The following is a 20,089-nucleotide window of genomic DNA, read 5'->3' as shown; positions in this document are numbered from 1 at the left end:
CACAAGTTCTATGGTTACTAACATAGTTCATTGATTTGGCATTTCCCAAATCCATCGTTCCAACGAATCTTCGCAAACTGCAGTGCAAACTGGTACACTTGTACGTAAAAGATATAAATAAAACAATGTTGATTTTTGTGTAATGATTTTGAGAATCATGAAAACTTAACACATGACATAAAAAATGAATTAAAAGTTTACAATGCAGATCAAACGAGAGCCATTTGTTTGGTAAAAGTGGTATAGTCTCGATTATAATAAATTAAAAATACAAAAATATATAACTTTACAAACTGTATTGTACATAAATCATCTAAACATGTATACATTGTTCAATAATATTAATGAAATTAATATAAAAGCCAAATAAATATAGATTTACTCACATTTACATAAGCAAACAAAAAGACTGAATAACAGGCTCAAAAATCTGCAGTTTCTGCAGATTTCTATAGGTGCAGATTCTGTGTGGGCCTACCCATAAGGTCATTTGATTCAACTTAAAAATGCAGGGCGGCCATGCACATTTTTTACAGTGTACCCCCAACACTGAGTTCATATAGACAGAAGCTAGACCACAAACTCTTCCTCTCATTAAAACTTGGGGACACTTTTCCCACTTTATTTTCCAGCACTTTCCATCACTCAGCCCTGTCTGCAAAACACATCAGGCTTATAAAATCTTCTTGCATAAACAGTTCTACTGGACAAAAACACCACAGAACAGAACACAATATGACAGTCACCTTCAAAAATCAAAACATGAACTAAACCTTATAAAGACGCTCTCATTTACTGCTGTTTGGTGTATTTGCAATAATTTCAATAGAATTCTTTTAAAACTGTCATTTAATATCAAGGATACAAGGATAACTTCTGTGAAGGTGCTGCAACGGTTCCAGAGTTACACACGTCTGTCAAGTGCATTTACATTCACAACCGTAAATAAACATTAAAAAACACACATTAAGAAAACTTATTTAAAGAGTTAACTTGTTAACGAAGATTCGACAGCGGGACCACGTCTCACATTGCCTCCTTAACCAATCCCCTACTCTCTAAAACTTATTTAGGAAACAGGTTCATTCTGAAAACGTAGCCCCATATACATTTCTGGAGATCAAGACTTAAGATGTAAAGAGGAGTTGACCACAACAACAGGGTTCAAGTTCGGTGAAGAACGGTTCCAGAAAGCGGGTAAGACACAAACAGAAGCCAAAAAATAAATAAATAAAATAAACAAGTGAATAACGGAACTGGTCAAATCTGAAAACATGGCAAAATCATACGAGGGCTTTTCTTTTTGTGGATTGCTTTTGAAAATTGGTGGTTGGATTTAGAGAAGTGGATGGGCGGGTTAATCAATACAATTGGTTGGGTATAGGGAAGGAGAAGGGTGGGTCAGTCGATCGGTCAGTCAGTCAATTAGTCAGTCATTCAGTCAGTCGACAGCGGCCTCAGGTGGGTTTACACAAGAACAACAGGAGTGAACGGCGCTCGCGAGAGAAATTTGAGATCTCAAAAAGCTTACACAGCGGCCTCTGGTGGATTCGCGAAAACAAAAACTGCAAAAAAAACTTACCTCTTGAGAGGCTCTAAAGAAATGTATATAGGGGTATGTTTTTAAAATGATCCTGGGTTGCACTGTTCCCTTACGACCCTTTTTCATCCCTACATCCCTACAATAAAGTCTAGCTTAAAATGTTGCATGGTCCATGCTGGTGAAAAGATTTGTAAAGGAGCAGTTGCAGTAACTTACTGGCAACAGTGCTGCCTGTAAGTTACTGCAAAAATGCAATAAAATGTCAAACAGTGTGCACCAACCTTCTACACTACTCTCCTGCCTGCCTGAATTACTGGAATGTTCCACAATTTTGAAATATCATGACTTTTAATCAATGTTAAGTTGCTTTGACACAATCTATGTTGTAAAAAGCAATACAGAAATAAAGATGAGCTGAATAGTCAAATGTAAAACTAATAAAAATACAGATTAAAGCATGCAGTGGACATTGAATCAGCTCACTCTGTATAGAATCTAACCCAGGCTCATTTTGAAAATGTACCTTTATATACATTTCTGGAGAGTGCCAAATACAGGGTACTTTTATTATTTTTTTTGCAGTTTTTCGCTTTCACAAATTCACCAGAGACCGCTGTTTATGCTTTTTGAGATGTCAAATTTCTCTTGCAATTCGGGCCTGCTGTTCTCACGTAAATCCACCAGAGGCCGCTGTCGACTGACTGACTGACTGACTGACTGACCCACCCTCCTCCTTTCCTAAACCCCACCAATAGTCTTTTCAAAAGCAATCAAGAAAAAGCCCTCAACTGATTTTTACCAAGTTTTTAGATTTAACCACATTCTCACTGTTATTTACTTTATTTTTTGGCTTCTGTTTTTGTCTTACTTGCTTTCTGGAACCATTCTACACCGGACTCGAAACCCAACATCGTGGTCTGTGTCAAGTCTGCCGACATACATGATGAGCTAACTGGACAAACTGGGAACAGTGGGTCATATGGAAAGTAAGTGGTCAGCCAGTGAGCACAAAAAGTAAAAGTGTCACAAATAGTGTTTGTTTTAAAGGCGATATGCAGCCACAAGTACTTCTGGCTACACAATTACACAACTGGCTACACACAAATCTCCAGAAATGTATATATGGCTACGTTTTCAGAATGAGCCTAAGTTGATTGAATCTGATCCTGTCTGTTAAAAATATAAATCTCTTTATCTCTCAGAGGCTTTATAGATGGAGGTGTTGATTGTTATAGCAGATCTCTAACCTCTGTGTTCAGGGTCAGAGGTCAAAACTCTCATTCCGTCTCTGTGTGGCTGAAGGAAAAGACACTGCCCAGAAACTGAATATATATCGTCTCTCATCCTGAAGAACTGATGGCGCTGACAGGTCATATGTGAATGTTTAGATCCCTCTTTTATCATTTCTCTAAAGGATAAAGACCCGAGGGCTCTTGTCCAGGTCACAGATGCTATTTATATACTGGATGTGGACTGAAAAATCCTCAGATTAACATTCACGGAGATCACTGTGAGCGATGTGCAGTAGATAGTGCTGTCGCCTCACAGCAAGAAGTTTGCTGGTTCGAGCCTCGGCTGGGTCAGTTGGCGTTTCAGTGTGAAGTTTGCATGTTTTCCCCGCATTTGCATGGGTTTCCTCCAAAGACATGCTGTACAGGTGAACGGGGTAGGCTAAGTTGTCCGTAGTGTTTGAGTGTGAATGAGTGTGTATGGATATATCCCAGAGATTGGTTGCGGCTGAAAGGGCATATACTGGATAAGTTGGCGGTTCATTCCACTGTGGCGACCCCAGATTAATAAAGGGACTAAGCCAAAAAGAAAATAAATGAATGAATGAGATCACTGTGGTGTTGCTTGTAGTTTTGAGAAGACGGACTGTTCTGTCCCCAAGACCTGCTCACTTCAATCTGTGCACAATAAATAAAGAAAAAAAGAAATTAATAAAACGAAGAATAAATAAATAAATAAAATATGTGACATGGGAGAAAAGTTTAACCATTTAAAATCACGAAACAAAAGTCCAACTAGATAAATAAATACAGATAAAAAAAGTTTCATTTTAATAATTTTAAATTATTATTAGTATTGTATATTTTATATTTTAAATATAATTTAAAATACAAAGTTGTATATTTTTATTATTTGTGTATTTGAAGATGTAAACAAATAATTGTTACAATTATTATTAAAATTTAAGAATAAAAACAACAGCTATATATTTGACTTATTAGTTATATGATCATTCTTTAGCTCAGGGGTCACCAAACTTGTTCCTGGAGCGACGTTGCCTGCCTGCATGTTTGTCTGTCTGTCTGTCTGTCTGTCTGTCTGTCCGTCCGTCCACCCTCCCTCCATCCCTTATCTATATCCAAAATAAAATTAATAAAATATGTATCCATCCATCCGTCCGTCCGTCCCACTCTCCGTCCATCTGTCTGTCTGTCCGTCCATCTATCTATCTATCTATCTATCTATCTATCTATCTATCTATCTATCTATCTATCTATCTATCTATCTATCTATCTATCTATCTATCTATCTATCTGTCTGTCTGTCTGTCTGTCTGTCTGTCTGTCTGTCTGTCTGTCTGTCTGTCTGTCTGTCTGTCTGTCTGTCTGTCTGTCTGTCTGTCTGTCTGTCTGTCTGTCTACCCTCCATCCCTTATCTATATCCAAAATAAAATTAATAAAATATGTATAATAAGGAATGATTATATCCATTCACCCGTCTGTCCGTCCGTTCGTCCATCTGTCTGTCTGTCCGTCCATCAATCTATTGTTCTATCTAACGTTCTATCTGTCTGTACGTCCTTCCATCCATCCATCCATCCATCCATCCATCCATCCATCCATCCATCCATCCATCCATCCATCTATCTATGAACAAAAACATTGTATTTTATATATTGCCATAAATAAAATAAATGTAAAATAATACATTATGTGTGACTTCAGTGACATCAACAAATCAAACTACTTGCTTGAAATCTACATAAAACAACACAGAAAAGAAAAAAAACTGTCAACAATAAAATGTTTTTATCAATCAAAATCAGCTTGACACAAAAATGGTTATAGCCTTGCCCACAGACATGCTCTGTTGGAACTCTTTAGAAACCTCCTAAAAATGATCAATTTGGTAGATCTATAAAAAAAAAATGATGATAGTAAAATCATTGTGCCATGTTCCTTAAAGACTCTCGCAGAGACATTAATAAAATGACACAACCCATGAAAAACTGCTTTTTTCATCCTTTAAACATTGATTCAATGACTCACATCAGTGTTTAAAATGTCTTTCTCATGAACAATCAGTGAATGAGTAAAGCCCTCGTGAGTCAGTGTGGATACAGTTGGTAAATCACGGATATCATTAGTATTGGTCATTGGTTTCAGATGAAATCATCCAAACATAAACAACAAGAAAGTTTCATCATTGGCTCGTTATCAGACAGCTTTGCCTGATGATAGATGAGGCACTAAAATACAGTTTGGAAACAAATCTGGATGAGGAGTACACCATATATCTGAGGCCATTTATTTAGACAGTGCTTTATTTTATCAGATTATCTGGTTAATTTTATTTGTGCTTTAAAAAAGTTGATTTAGGGGTAATAATGCGGTAAAGCAAAAGATGCCATTCGACTCCTGAGATAAACACTGTGTCTATCAGCTGGAATCTAGGAGACGATATAGATGTAGTTTTTTGAAAATGAATCAGTGACTTTGGTAAAGCTCTTAAAAAAAGTGAGGAGGAGCACATGTTTCATATCAAAGAGTAATGACTGCTCTATAACCTTTCTGAACGCCTTTCAAAAGGTACATGTTAGTACTTTTTGAAAAAGTACCACCCCAGTGACAGCTTGCGTACCTTTATTTCTGAGTGTAGGACAAGAAAACTCTATGAATAAAAATAAGAAACAGACGCGTCATCACTCAACCTGCAGTTTTGCGCTACATCACAGAATTTGATTCCATCCCAAAAGTTATTTTAAACCTAGAAGATGAAATTAGCAGACAAAAGCTCAACATTATCCAGTTTCCCCACAATTAAAGCTGACAGGTGCTAACATTGTCTAAAAGGGTCACGAAACACCAAAACACATTTTTTGAGCTGTTGACAGTCGTATATGTGTCCCACACTGCTAAAAACACTATTAGGACACCTATATTTCACTAAAAAGTGTAAATTGGTTGTTTTTGCGTTATTTCAAGCAAATTTGTGCTTCCTGTTTGAAACGAATTTTTGAAGCTGCGTCACGGCCATGACATAATAGCGTTGTATTCCAGCGTGCAGACTGGGCGTCTGTACCAGAGTGAGTCTTATTACGTCTTACAGTGTGTTGCATTAATGCATGAGTAAGGCTTGGGTCAAACCAATCACTGCGCTCTATTGTGCAACTTCATTAATATTCATTATTGTCACCGTGTTTACACCACAAAGACGCCACGTTGTGTTGGCAAAACAAGCGTGAAGTGTTGCTTTTATAGTTTGCTGCCATTAAGTTTCGTTTTTATTTTCTCTCTGTGAGAGCTCAGCTGGATCACGTGTGGATTAACAGTGTACGCGACGCGCGACAACAATAACTTACGTGTCTAAGGAAGATTATTGTTTACCTGAGAGCTGTTCTCATCTGCAAACGCTGAAATCTGGATTTGCTTGTAGTATTCTCTTCATAAAGACGCGGCTCTAGTTGCTGGTGATTGTCCTGTCTCTACAGATTTGGTAAGTGAGCGACCAGTGCTCTTTGTTTATTCAGTTTGTTCGTATCGATCTAAGTTAACTATTGCACTGAGTGCAGAAATGTTAGCACCGCATTTTGTGACCGGAATAACACGCGCGGCTTTCTGACACTACCTCCCGAGTGCATCTAAGTTTCCGGGAAATGCAGAGTTTTTTTTTCTCTCATTCGCCGTGCGGTATCAAACATTGCATGAAAAATACATGCTTGCAGCAGTTTCTCGAATCAAATATCTCGTTTGTCGCGAGAGGCATGAATGAATTCCCTGAATGAAAGAGCCAAACTGCAGTTAAAGTCCAACATTTAATAATTTGGCAAATAATTCGACTACAGATGTCCATGTAGGTTAAACACCATCACTTTCTCCTGTCTGTGTGGGTGTGTATTTTGACTCTGAAACTCGCGCGTGCACAAATAGACACTCCCACACCATCCCACTTTAGTTCCTCCGACACTCCCCCTAAACAGAGCTGGACAGGCCCACTTTTCTGACTTTTTCCAAAGTAGAGGTGTGAAAACACCCTGCTGAAACGAGGGGGTTTCATGGCCCTTTAACAAATGCTCAACACACACAAATAAAAGTATTCCAGGGTGTCTTGAACCTCTAAAAGTGACGTTGCCTCTTCAGTTTCGTGCTCAGGAGCACTTTGCACTCACACTACAAGCGTACAGTACCTCACCAAAGCCCCTCCAATCGAGCCCAGGCATGGTTCAGTTGGCCGGAGCTCTCACACTTGTCAAATAAACCGAGAAATGGGGGTCAAACGTGCCTGAGCATGGTTCGGATACCCTAGTGCAGTGGTTCTCAAACTTTTTTCATCAAGTACCGCTTCAGAAAAGAATTGTCTCTCCAAGCACCACCATAATGAGCGGTATTGAAATACAGCTGCGTAGTAGCCCGATGAAGCAGCTTACAGCACTGCACAGTTCAAAAACGAGGCAGATGAAATTCTATTATTAAAAATATTTATTATTGTCAGACACTTTAAATATTATAAAAAGTTTGAACATTAACACTGTACTGTGCTTATAAGTAAAATACCAAAACAAATAGAATTAAAACTTCAACATTTAAATTAAAATATGCTTTTAAAAGTTAAAAATGAAAGGTCACTGTGCTTAAAAAGTAAAAAAAACAAAAAAAACAAACTGTACTTCTGTACTTAAATGTAAAGTATTAACATATAGCAGCTAATTCATCAACACCTGGAAAAGTTGCCTGGACCTTAGAGATATAGGCTATATGTAGTCCCACACGGTATCTGCGCACACATCATTGTCATTGAGGTATAAATTTACTTGTGTACATTTATGTTTAATCAGTTTATTTACTAATATTATTGTGATATAATAACAGTAATATTAAAATGTTCATATGATTTATTTACAATACAATTTGTAAAATAATATTTTCTGTTCTTTTAGTAGATATATTATATGAGAGACTTACTTTGTTTACCAAATCAGTGGATCTCATTGGATTTGCATTGTAAACATTAAATAAAAGTAAAAAAATGTATTACTTGTTGATTTAATATATTAAGTTTTTAGTTATGATATTCCTAAAATCATTTCGCATAAATCCACAGATTTTTACAAAATTCTCTGCAGAAATAGCAAAAAATGTCCACAGATTATCTGACCCTAGATATGTCATCATAATCATATACAAATTTTTTTTATAAATTTTGAAATTTGTTGCATGTACATATGACATATTTGATTCCTCCACGTACCACTGGAAGGAAGCTCGAGTGCCCCTTAGTAGTACATATACCACAGTTTGAGAACCACTGTCCTAGTGTGAGTATACCCTAATTGATGTAAGTTACATATATTAATAAACTCCCCCAATACGGTCTAAAAGCAATTTTTACAATTCATAATTAAAGTAATTGCTAATAATTTACATAATTTGTTACAAAAAACTGTAAAAAAAAACATAAAAAAAAAAAACTGAAATGCCGGGTTCCACACAATCGGTTTGTGTTGGGACAACCTGAAGGAAATAAATTTAAAATTATTTGCTATTAGTTACATATTAAAATGTTTTGACAAATTTAAGTTGATTGAACATAAAACAAATAACTCAATAATAATTAATTGAAACAAACATTAAATGTAATTTTTGGAGTAAAAATTTGGGAAAAAGGGAAAAAACAAATGTAAAAAAGCCACAAACAATCTCCTGTAAAGAGCCTTTAACGTCCATTTGAAAATAATGCAACAGCAACTTGCATTAAGTCTATATTAAAGAAGAGTCTTCAGGCATTTTAATGAATCCCACTGAAAAATGCATCCCAGAGGAAAAGCCGCACTTTTTTTCTTTTTCTTTTTTTGCACGCCAGGCTGACATCTGAGAGCAATTTGGAAGTCTGCATGGTTAGAGTGGAAAGGATAAGTTGGCGGAAGTAAGTGGCAGGTCTGCAGAGGGTCTCTAGAGCCCAGCGGGGCACAATGCCAGCCTGTTTACACTTGCAGCCTTAAGATACGGCGAGGCATTTGCATGAAAGGCACAGATGCAGTAATGCAAAAAAAAAAAAAAAAACATTGTGTGAACCCAGAGTTCTGTATCACAGCAGCAAATCAAGCAAGATCGTCACTTTCTTTTTCATGTTATAGAAGAGTCAGACTAAAAACTTATTAACTTAAAATTATTTTTAGTATCATGTGACATGTGAAAGAGGGATATTTAAAATGTACACTATAACAAATGCTGGGTTTCACACAATCGATGGACATGAAGGAATTAAATTAACTTGATAGTTTTTACAAATTTAAGTGGATTGAATCTAAAAGATTTAAGCTGTCCCCTTAGAAAAACTCAATTTGAAAAAGTAGTTTGAACAAACAGCAAATGTCATTTTTTTTAAATATGAAGTGCGTTATAGCCTGTAAATACTGCAAGGTCCACAAAATTTGTTCATGTTGTCCCAACCCAATTCATTCATTCATTCATTCATTCATTCATTCATTCATTCATCTACCACCGTGCTGTCCACAACCCAAATCAATTAAATTAACAAACGAAATTTAAGTGGAATGAACATAAAACAAATAAGTTGTCCCAAAAAAATTAATTCATATATTTTTTACCACTTTTTCGGGGCCAGGTCGCGGGGGCAGCAGTCTTAGAGTGCTTTCACACTACCACTTTTGGTCCGCACCCGGGTATCATTTGACGTCATAGTACGGTACGTTTAGCTAGTGTGAACATGTCTTCTGAACGTGGGTGTGCACCCATGAACCGTACCCGAGTCCGCCTGAAAGAGGTGGTCTGGGGTCCGGTTCATGCGAACTCTGGTACGGTTCACTTCTGATGTACATGCAATCGTACCAAATAACGGAAGTGAACTGCCGACTGTACAACAAACTATCGTTTTCATAACGTTCGTTCGTGTGTGTGTGTGTGTGTGTGTGTGTGTGAGTGTGTGTCTGGGTCATGTTTTGTACCTTGATGACATGCACGGGACTAAGCCAGGGCAAACACAGTGATACACAGTGATGTCTGCTTGTCTCCAACAAAAACAGCTTCTACACTGTGTGATGTTCTGAATGTTTATAATATTTTTTTGCGGCAGATGGACTCGAGTCGCTTTCTGTATGTCCAAAAGCAAAAGCTTCAGTAAAAGCAGAATGACTGCGGTGTGCGGACATCTTTCCATTTCGGCGCTTGGTTTCGTGACCGTCACCTAGCAATGGCCGTAAACAAAACAGCAGCTCGATGACGCAAGCGTACCGGGATCAGACAGTATGAACACAAACCAGCTGAGGAGGTTGCAGGGGGAGACAATCGAACTTGGGTACGGTCCAGGCAAATGAACCAAGTGTGAAAGCACCCTTAGAAAAGAACCCCAGACTTCCCTATGCCCAGACACTTCCTCCAGCTCTTCCGAGGGAATCACTTGAGGGTGAGTAAATAGTGAAAAACAATTCATTTTTGGGTGAACTGTCCCTGTAAGAGCTCCCAATTCTGCTAATATTTTTCATGACTGTGGCCGATGGAAACCCAACCCTCCTCTAAACATGAAAAATATAAAAATAAATAATCATAATATGATCATTACAAAATCTACAAATATACAATTTCTGGTTGCTTCATTGTTACAGCAAGTCATTTTGCTTCAAGTTTTCCAGGCAGTTTCCACAGACATTTTCTGCAAGACCAACACAAAGAATCATCCTCAACAGAAGCCAAATAACCATAATTGCTCAACACCGCAAGCCTTGAGGTCTGGGAAAAGGTCAAGTCTATTGTGGTAACGCTTTAATTTAACTCGGTAAGGAGGAGTTGTTTAAGACAAGCTACAAGTATGACAAAAAGAGCTGCTGTTTTGCACAGCATTAGATGAGTGGAGGATAAAATCATTATATATAGAGGCCAGCAAATTAAAGCCAGCTTTTGGCCACAAATTTACTGGGATAAATGAAAGACTAAGCTAAAGACTTGATGTACTTTAAAGGGAGTTGAAGAACAAACTGGTTTCACATTCTTTAGCACAATATCTGAAAGGTTTGTTCTGACTGATAAATCCTAGTAGGGATACAACGTCATAAGGCATTAATATTGGGTTAGATTTAGGTTTTGTTGTCAAGTGATCAAAATTCAATTTCCAGTCAGTGACAAGGACGTTATTTTGACGTCCAATAAAGATGTCAAATTACGTTGATTTTTGTTGATTTTTGGTTGATTTTAAGTTGCGTTGGAAAGTAGCCAAAATAAAATGTCTGATAGATGTCATAATGATAACGTTCACACAATGTCAAGGTGTGACATGATTAGACGTTGATATTTGGTTGATTTTAGGTTGGATGTTGGACATTGATGTCGGTCTGATTCTGATGAGGGTTCTGATGTCAACCCAATTTCCAAACAATATCCAACGTCCCCAGGACGTTAAGGTACAATGTGAATCTGACATTATGTTGATGTCCTGTGCCTACAGGGATGCTTTTGAGCTTCCATTGGTTCATCACTTAATAGGTAGGTGTGGCTTTTGGTCTCCACCTACTTTGATTTAAAATGTTTTCCTCTGTTCAGTCTGGTCAAGATAGTTCACACAAAAATGAATGTTATAAAAATGAGAATAACATTTAATATCTTTCATGTGGTTTTAAATTATCATGAATTTTGAAGAATGGTGGATGCTGGCACTCATTGACTTTTATAGTGGGGAAAAAAGTACTACGACAGTGAGCAGCATTTTTTAAAATATCTTTTGTTTTGTTTTTTGTGCTCAGATCCTCAAACAGGTTTTGAACAAGCAAAGGGTGAGGAATCAGAGTTTTTTATTTTTAGGTGAATTATCCCTTTAAGGTCAAATGTGCCCAAGTGAAAACTAACACTGACAAACTGCTCCAGAAAAATGTCAAATTAAAATTAAATAATTGATAAACAAATTAGGCAGCATAGTGGCTCAGTGGTTAGCACTGTCGCCTCACGGCAAAAAGGTCACTGGTTCGAGTCTTGGCTGGGTCAGTTGGCATTTCTGTATGAAATTTGCATGTTGGCGTGGGTTTCCTTAAGGAGCTCCGGTTTTCCACACAGTCCAAAGACGTGCGGTACAGGCGAATTAAATAAACTAAATTAAAAAACATAAAAAATAAAACAAAAAAAGTTGCTCATTCACAAACGTCACTTTAGATCTAGTATTTGAATGATTCTCTAGCATAATGTCTAAAGTGATGACAAAGCAGGTGATTTTGCTGACATTTTAAGATCATAAGACTGAACGGCATGAAATCCAATCAGTCTAGAGACCTTTCCCAGTGTTTATGTTGCAATCAGGACATCACAATGTGGTATAAATACAGTATTACAACATACACAAGAGAGAGATTGACTTCATTTACCTGTTTAATAATGATTTGTTCAGCTGTAGTTTGAAATTACGCTGTTTTTCTCTAAGGGTTTATTTTGCGATCTCTGTTGCCATCTTGTGGATAAACACCCTCAACCATCTTTTCTCAAAGACAGTCTAATAGCCGCTGATGCGCTTTCTCTCAGAAATGATAAATATTTTAAAATAGGCACTATCCTTATAAATAAACTGCATAGTTGCAATCTAAACAACTACATTCTCGACTAAAAAAAGCCTCAAAAGTAAATTATGTTGTCCAACAGCAGCACTATTTGTCAAACTGTAGAGTGTTCTCTGCTTGTCGCTGTATGTGGGCACAGCAATACACAAGGGTGAAGAGTGAAGAGGCTGGACGAGTGTAGTTACTGGCAGAATATTGCACGGCTATCAACCAATATGATTTAAGGACCAGACAGAATTTTTTTTTTTTAAATCAAAATACATAAAATTTTTGTTAGAGAACTAAAAAACCATAAAAATAATTGAAATAGTAAGACATAATTTGATTAATCCAAATACGTAAATGAAGAAATACAGTATTAGCCTATAATGAACACACAAAAAATAATAGAAAATAATATTAGAAAAATGATAATTTTTACAATTAATATTTTAAAAGCATTTATGATAACAATTTGTCTGACAACTTTAAGTAAAAACTGGTATAATGAAGAATCAATAGAAGCATAGCAATTATTGAAATATGTTTTAAAGGGAATCATTATGCCTCTTTTAAAAAATTGTGAAATACGTCTCTGACATTACTAGAGTGTATATGTGAAGTTTCAGCTCAAAATACCCCATACATATTGTTTCATAAATGTTTGAAATTGCCCCTTTTCGATCCAAATTGGGGCAATTTGGTGGCTATCGCTTTAAATTCAAATGAGATTGTGCTTTTTTAAGATGAGGGCGGAGCTACAAATGGCTATGTGTCAGCATAGTGGGAGATTCAAAAACAACATTATCTTCCTATGCTGATGAGGGAAAGATCATCACTAATGGCCGGGGCTTTCCCCCTCGTACATAGGGAGAATGTCAATCAAAGTGTTTCTGCTGACTTTTTATTAAGTGTGATTATAAAAAAAAATTATGAATACATTTACTACAATATAAGAAGCTGGTTATATTCACAGACTTCTGCCACACAACTGTGTTTTAACCCCTAGTAAAACGGATTTTTGCTTAATAGGTCCACTTTAAAAAGAAAGTGAATGTCCTGTTAAAAATGCCATTACAATTTATTTATTTTTTTTAACTTTTTCATTAAACTTTCAAATCTGACTTGCATTCGATTCAAAGTATGTACAATAAACATTATTTCTGCCCTACTATGACAGACTCCAGACACTCACACAAATATTTCCAACATTTGCGCAATGGCTTTTTGTGTGTGTGCTGTAACATTTCAATTCTGCATGTCAAAGAATCCCCAGTTGGCGCTGTCAATCATTCACGTTCATCACTCAATCTGATATTAAAGTTGGTTGCACAATCTGGCTTGACCTTTTCTTTAGATCTCACGAAGCTGAACATCTTGACAAGTAACAATTGTAAAAGTAAAAGTAAAAACATCCAGTCTACACCCTGCATTAGATGACACAGGACTTGTTTTTCATGAGCAGTCTGTCAGCAGGGAAAACATCTCTAACTTATTACAGAGTTTATGGTTTTCTGTGCATGTATTACACAGACCTTCAAACATGATCTTCTGCTCTGAGACTCACAATCTGTGCTGAAGGTGTTTCTCTTCCTGTCATTCAGTCTTTGCCAACTCTTTTAGGCTTTAATCCCACCACACCAAAAGTTTAATTAAAAAAATAAAAATAGAGAAAGTAATAAGAAACAGATCGGCAAAGGTAAACACGTATCAAAAAGAATGAGTCACAGGAGTTTGTGAAGCCAGCTATACAAAGACAGACACTAGACAGATTTTCAACATACGGTATTGAGGCCAGGTTAACAATGCTGAATTATTATTATTATTATTTTTGCCTATGATACTTTAATCCTGATACTTTTAAAAATGAATGCCTTTTTTCCTCTGTGTTTTGTCCTTAATTCAACACTAAAGACTGCATTTTTAGTCAAACAACACTCAAAAAAAAACTTATTTAAAATCATAGATATATACATTAGATGTTGCCTGGCCTATTGTTGTCTATTGGACGGAATGCGTCAATAGCGCCACCATTTTGGTACAGGGTAGCGCTCTTTTGAAATGAATGCGGGACCAAGGTACAGTGGAGGACTGTGGCCATCCAAAGCCAGAGATATACACATATACACATATATCTATGATCGGGAGTTTTCCTGGATGTTAGTATGTAATTTTCTTTTTCTAATTACGAAAATTATAATTTTACATCACTTTTCTACATTGAAGGATCAGTGACCGCACGAGCATTCCTGACAAAAAGCTTGTGTTTGTGTGCACAGAAATGTACTATTCACCGTCCCTGTTAAATTTGATCTAATCCGTGTCCTGAAACACACCTCCTCTCCTGCTTTCATTTCTCATACTGACGGAGGGAGCGATTCGTTTGTGAATGAATCCCCCAAACGACTCTTTCACTAGCCGACAATAATACAAGTTTCTGGCAGCGCAGCATCTCGTTGTCATATTTCTTTTGCATTGTTTGCTGATTTTATTCAACAAAACTAGCATAAGCCGAGTGTTTAGTGCGAGTTGGAGCTGCTTTGCCTTATAGTGAATGCATTAAGTGACTGTTATCATCAATAACGTTACCTGATTAGCACAAAAGGTCAGAGAATACAAATCCAGAAAACAAACTTAATATTACCTATGAAATGTTCTGCCTTTGTGCTTTGTTTTCTTTGTTTGCTCGTTACTACACCCGTAGACAGCGCTAAAGTCCAGCATCTTCACGTAATAACACTGTCTTGACTAGTGCAGTTGAATGACATTTGTCCTGGGAGCACTGTACCAATGTGGCGGCGCTATTGACGCATGCTCAGGGTGCCTATGCGATATCTAGTGTATATATCTATGATTTAAAATGAGCTGAATCAACACAAAAAGAGTTTTTGGAGGGACAACTTTTGTGAAAAATTGTTTTATGTGCAACCCACTTAAATGTGTAAAAACTAATAAGCTAACACAATTCCTTCATGGCATTTATTACAGTAAGTGCTAATTAAAAAATATTAAGTCTGTATTTGAGTTTTTATTAGTTATTACGTTTTTTATTAATTCTAATAATGCCAGAGAATGGGCGACATGGTGGCTCAGTGGTTAGCACTGTCGCCTCACAGCACGAAGCTCACTGATTCGAGTCCCAGCTGGGTCAGTTGGCATTTCTGTGTTGAATTTGTATTTTCTTCCCGTGCTGACGTGGGTTTCCTCCGGGTGCCCCGAGTTACCCCACAGTCCAAAGACATGCGATATAGGTGAATTGAATAAACTAAATTGGCCCTAGTGTATGCGTGTGAATGAGTGTGTATGGGTGTTTCCCAGTACTGGGTTACAGCTGGAAGGGCATCTGCTGGGTAAAACATACAACATATACATAATTATGCATTATATGCATAAGTTGGCAGTTCATACCCCTGTGAAAAAGCCTGATAAATATAGGGACTAAGCCGAAGGAAATTGAATAAATGAATGCATGAATGCCTGAGAATGTGATAGCTTTTAGGACTGTAATTTTATGACTTTATTAGAAACGTTGGTAACACTTTACAATAAGGTTCATTAGTTAATGCATTTACTAACATGAACTAATCATGAACAACACATGTACAGCATTTATTAATCATAATTGAACATTTACTAATGCATTATTAACATACAAGTCCATGCTTGTTAACATTAGTTAATGCAGCATGAGTTAACTTGAACTACTGTATTTTCATTAACTAATGTTTACAAACATGAACAAATACAGTAGTAAATGTATTGTTCATTGTTTGTTCATGTTAGTAAATGTATTAATTAACATTAACTAATGAACCTTCTGTAAAGTGTGACCAAAACGTTTGTTAAGAATCTGAGCCAACAGTAAATGCTCTCCTATTTTTACATTATTTTACAGACACCGAGAGACCCAAGAAAATGTAATTTAATGCCATAAAAGTTTTTATAGACCTACCAAAATCCTGACATATTTAAAGCATTTGATGACAATTAAGAATATTTAAGCATTAAAATACTAATTAATTGGCGTATTAAATATGTTTTAAACTGCCATTAGCTTTTAAACTTAGCCTATTTTTCAGTAACATGTTTTTAAGAAGGGGCAACAGAGTGGGACAGTAGGTAGTGCTGTGGTCTCACAGCAAGAAGGTTTCTGGTTCGAGCCTCGGCTGGGTCAGTTGGCGTTTCTGTATGGAGTTTACATGTTCTCCCTGCGTTCGTGTGAATTACCTCTGAGTGCTCCGGTTTCCCCACAAGTCCAAAGACATGCAGTACAGGAGAATTGGGTAGGCTAAATTGTCTGTAGTGTATGTGTGTGAATGAGTGTGTATAGATGTTTCCCAGAGATGGGTTGCAGCAGGAAGGGCATCCGCTGCGTAATACATGTGCTGGATGAGTTGGCAGTTCATTCCGCTGTGGAGACCCCAGATTAATAAAGGGACTAAACCGAAAAGAAAATGAATGAATGAATGATTTTTTTAAGAAATAAAAAGACTTATACGCTTATGAAAATTAAATATAATATAAAATGTCTATTCCAGACACGAGAAAAAGATATTTATTTTTACAAAAATAATTTACTGCTACATGATTCTTACTATAATGTTTACATGTCGTTAGTGTGAATTAGTAGGTTTCTAGCATGAATGAGAATGTCATTATCATGAATTTGTGGGTTTCTTCCATGTTACTATAATGTTATCATGTATGCTGCTATCATAAAGAATATAAGTTAATAGAGGTAAAACAATTGGATTGATATAATTTTTAGGGATACAGAAAAGTGAAAAAAGGGCCAGGAGGGGAAGAAAGGAAAGAGAAGAATGGAAAAAATAAAGAAAGACAATAAAAAGAAAAAAAAAAAACACTGTGAAATGTGGGGACAACTAATAATGAAAGTGAGCACACCCTAAGGCAAAGGAACTGAAACCCCCTCCACTTCTCTGTCTCAGAACACCACCCATTCATTCATCCATCCAGCTCACCTACAGTATATACAGCCGGGAAAATAAGTATTGAACACGTCATGTTTTTTCATGGGAATAATATTTCTAAAGGAGCAGTTGACATGAAATCAAACCAGATTTTGGTAAAAACCCAAACAATACAAAAATAAAAATAAAGCAAAACAAAAACATCTGTAAATGAGTTATGAGTCAAAACAATGGAATAACACAAGAAGAAAATGCTGAACTACTGAAATGTATTTAACGCTTTATATAAAAGGCTTTTTTAATGATGGCAGCTTAAAGACGCCTCTCATATAAAGAGTGAAGTCACAAGCATTGCTCAGGTGTGAGTTTTTCACAGACTTCAACAGAGTGTAGAAATCGTGATGGTTCTGTGGTGGGTCTCGTCCATCAAATTTGAGCTTTAATTTATATTTTGTATTGGATTTGAGTCAGGTGATTGGCTGGACCATTCTGCAGCTTGTTTTTCTTTCTAGGAAAGCATTTGAGTTTCCTTGGCTGTGTTTTGGATCATTGTCTTGCTGAAATGTCCACCCTGGATCATCTTCATCATCCTCCTAATGTAGATGTTGGACTGAAGCAGCTAATAATCATTTACAACGACGAAGGGCAGAGGGCTGCTGAACAACGTCTGAGAGATTTCAGCTGCTGTCTGGGCTTTCACTACCTTTCTACACCACCCTTTCTTCATGTGTTTAATACTTTTTCCCTGTGTCATAACTTTATTTGTAAAGTAATTAGATCTGATATCTTTGCATATGTGGCTTAAATTGGTTGTTACCAACATCCGGGGAAAATTTCAAGCCAGGGGCGTTGCTAGGGTCGAAAGGGATAAGGGGCTTAGCCCCAAAGAACCCCCCCCCCCCCCCCCCTCAAAAAAAAAGAAAAAAGAAGTTTTAATTCACCGCACTAATATACCTATTCTAATCTTATTAACAGGATTAAAAATGGTTAATAATAAATAAAGGGTTTTTAAGACTTGTAAAATCCAAATAGGAAAAAAACTAGTCTGTTATGAGCCATATCATACCTCTTGAGCCTCCTATCTCCTCCTGATTTGAAGTTTCTGTTTGTTTTTTGAAAATGTAATTTTCTGCATGTCTTCAAATCTGAAAATATGATTTTTTTAATAGTGTGAGTTGTTATCTAATGTGATACAAAGCTACAAACATGTTCATTTGGACAGAGTGATTAACTGAGGTGTAGTGTTGTCAAAATAATGGAATTTCTAAATTCAATACCTTGCAAAATATCGATATTCAATAGGCTACTATTTTTTACATAATAACAATTCTATCAAAAATAGTAGGCTAGCTAAGGCTACAAAAAAATAAACATAAAGATCTATATGCTAGAAATATGTTTACTTTAAATTTCTTCAGAGGGATTTTTTTTCAGTTTTCCTCAAAATAGGGTGATGTGGGCATTGTAGCACTTTAAATGCATGTAATGCCTGTTTTATTTATACTTGAGCAGAAATTCCATATATATTCTTCACAAAAGTAGTAGAACATTCTAGGAAATCCCTAATATGGATGAAGGCATCCAGCTGTTGCTGTAGTAGAATAAAAATACGATCTGAATAAAAATAAAAAGGCTTTAACTGATCATTTACACGACTGCAACAATAAATGTTTTATACAGTTGAAGTCAGAATTATTAGCCCTCCTTTGAATTTTATTTTATTTTTTAAATATTTCCCAAATGATGTTTAACAGAGCAAGGAAATTTTTTACAGTAGCCTATGTCTGATAATATTTTCCTTTTGAAGAAAGTCTTATTTGTTTTATTTAAGCTAGAATAAAAGCAGTTTTACATTTAAAAAAAAAAACATTTTAGGGTCAAAATTATTAGCCCCTTTAAGATTTTATATATTTTTCCTATAGTCTACAGAACAAACCATCGTTATACAATAACTTGCCTTATTACCTTAACCTGCCTTTAAAGCCTTTAAATGTCACTTTAAGCTGTATAGAGGTGTCTTAAACAACGTCTAGAGTTGAGTTAATTAAACTATTATGATTATAAATGTGCTGAAAACAATATTCTCTCCGTTAAACAAAATTTGGGGGAAAAAATAAACGGGGGCTAATAATTCAGACTTCAACTGTGTGTTCTTCTTCCAACCATTTTGGGTATTTTCATAAGAAAGTCGATTTATAATTTGATTCAAACTGACATAGCATGTTACAGTAGAATATAGTTATATAATAATAAGCTAGATGCATAAACTCACTGTGATTTAACTATTACAGAAACAGATGTGACTTGCTATATCATATAAATATATCATATCTAGAAAGCTAGTACAATTTACGTTTTTTTTAACTTGTATTTACATTGATATGATGCACATTTTACTGATTATAGTTATTTTATGTCACCAAAACTACACACATTTTATACTGTGGAAACAAGCTTCATCAGTAGTTAAAACTATTCAGTTTCGCGAAAGAGTTGTATAATTACCTCATTAGCTTCAGCTCCTCAAAATAATAAATGAATGATGTGCAGTGGCGGGATTTTTTTAACACCATGTGACAACAGAGCCACTCCCACCTGCCGGTAGAAACAGGTACTGCTGAACAGCTGACGGTTTAATTACCTGACACAAACGCTGCGTTAAGTGGAATGTTCGTGATGTATGTGGTAATTTTTAGTACTTACATAACAAAATAAATGTTATACAACATATTTTTATTTAAGTGCAACATATTCCAAGAGATCAGGGGCTTTTGACAATACATCAGGGGCTTAAGCCCCCAAAGCCCCCCCCCCTCGCAACGCCCCTGTTTCAAGCACCTTTAGAAATGTGTT

General features: G+C 36.2%; 1 long non-coding RNA gene across 1 annotated transcript; it reads right to left on the bottom strand.

Moving 5' to 3' along the window:
- Positions 1 to 591: 591 nt before the first annotated feature.
- Positions 592 to 19,782, bottom strand: LOC147835403 (uncharacterized). The gene is made up of 2 exons (XR_015499886.1): positions 19,742 to 19,782; positions 592 to 3,450 (listed from the first exon to the last, which is right to left on the bottom strand). It is a non-coding gene; the product is annotated as an uncharacterized LOC147835403 (long non-coding RNA).
- Positions 19,783 to 20,089: the final 307 nt, after the last annotated feature.

The sequence above is a fragment of the Danio rerio genome, chromosome 9 (genome assembly GCF_052040795.2).
Source record: "Danio rerio strain M-AB ecotype USA chromosome 9, GRCz13ab, whole genome shotgun sequence".
NCBI classification, from domain to species: domain Eukaryota; kingdom Metazoa; phylum Chordata; class Actinopteri; order Cypriniformes; family Danionidae; genus Danio; species Danio rerio.
The sequence above is the reverse complement of the archived record's forward strand: the minus strand, read 5'-3'. Positions and strand labels throughout refer to the sequence as shown.